Here is a 1937-nt window from a genome sequence, read left to right on the forward strand (position 1 = left end):
TATATATATATATATATATATATATATATATATACACACACACAAATGTTTCTTTTGGGCCCTAAATGACCTTAGTAAATGACATAATCTTCTCTCCTACTTCTTCAAGCAAGCTGAATAAGTTTAACATTTGCTTGACAAAAGGTGAATGCATACTATTTGAGACTATTGCTTCCTTGAATCTCCTTAAATCTAACATTTCTACCAGAGTCCAATCAGCCCTTGCACAGTCTTGGAGATATCTATCATTTGGCAGTTGTTCTCTAAGGTTACTGGATAAAATAAAGTTAGTTGCTTGAAAACCTTGGGCTGTTCCTCTCTAATCTTATAATGCAATGCTGAAGTTAGCTCTCCATTAAATTTCTCTGTCTGGGTTTGATTATCGTATGTTCTGTTCTATTAAGTTTTTCTAAGGCTTGTATCTTGGCACTCATACAAAACAACCTTTTAAGAGATAAATCAAGAATTGTCAAAATGACAAACCAAGACAGAATCCTTAGACTACATCCTCAGACTAATGTAATAATATTTTGTTTGTGTTTTAACAAATAAAGCTTGCCTGAAAATCAGAGTACATAACTAAGCCACTAAAAGCCAGGTAGTGATGGCACACATCTTTAAACCCAAGACTCAGGAGGCAGAGTCAGGCAAATCTTTGATAGTTCATGGCCACCCTGGGCTACACAAAATTGATCCAGTCTAAAAGAAAAACAGAGCTCACACAAAGGTGATCCCAGCACTTGGGATCACAAGACTTTAATCCTAGCTCTGGGAAGGTGGAGGCAGGAGTGAAATGGTTAGGCAGAGAGAGGAATATAAGGCAGGATGAGACAGGAGATCAGATGCAGTCTGAGGATTTGTAGAGACAGGGCAGTCTGAAGATGTGGTCTGAGGATTTAGTCTGAACATGCATTCTGAGGTTCTGTAGAGATAGCAGTTAATCTGAAGATTTGTAAGGACAGGATTGCCCCTTTGGTCTGAGCATTGGTAGAGGTAAGAACTCTAGTGGTTGGCTGCTCTGCTTCTCTGATCCTTCAACTCTTACCCCTGATAGTTGACTCCAAGTTTTTATTATTAAAAACAATTAGAATTTGTGTTACTTTTTTTTGAGACAGGTTTTCTCTGGAACTTTGGAGTCTGTCCTGTATCTAGCTGTTATAGACCAGGCTGGCCTCGAACTCACAGAGATCCTCCTGCCTGTGTCTCCTGAGTGCTGTGATTAAAGGTGTGCGCCACCACCACCCCTCAAATTTGTGTTACTGTTTTAATTACTAGCAATAATCACCATTACAAAAATATAAATCTTCCAGGTTATTCTAAGAACACCCCTTTGACACACACATAAATAGTCTCAAGAGTGGAAAAACATTTTTAAAATCATGGAATTAAAGAACGGTCTTTAAAAATTATGCTAATGAAGGTGTCTATCAAGTTATATTAAAAGAAAATCCAATTTTGTGTTGTTTACATAAAGAATGCTTTAAAAATTAGTTTTTAATGAAAGCTAAACAATTAAAAATGGTATGACTTGAAAATGTATGCATACAAAAAAGAAGCAGAGCTCATTATCTTAATATCAGATGGAGTGGCTGTTAGGGATTAAGTAATAAAAAATGCAATTTTCTAGTGTTAAATTTGAACTTTGTTATGAAGATACATAGGAATATGTGCATGGATATTTGAATAGAAAAGATACTTTCTGAAACTAAATCTGAATAACTACATGGATCAATCCATTATGTAAATTATAACATATCTGATACTCATCAGCCTAGTTCCTTTACCTGTGTATACACACACACACACACACACACACACACACACACATCCAAACAATGCACGTAGCAACCTGAGAACCCCTTTGACCCTCCCACCTCTGCATAAGACACAAAATTCCATGTCTGGACAGTAGAATGGATTTGGACAGTTTTTATTCA

Source organism: Microtus ochrogaster, chromosome 4, assembly GCF_000317375.1.
Source record: "Microtus ochrogaster isolate Prairie Vole_2 chromosome 4, MicOch1.0, whole genome shotgun sequence".
NCBI classification, from domain to species: Eukaryota; Metazoa; Chordata; class Mammalia; order Rodentia; family Cricetidae; genus Microtus; species Microtus ochrogaster.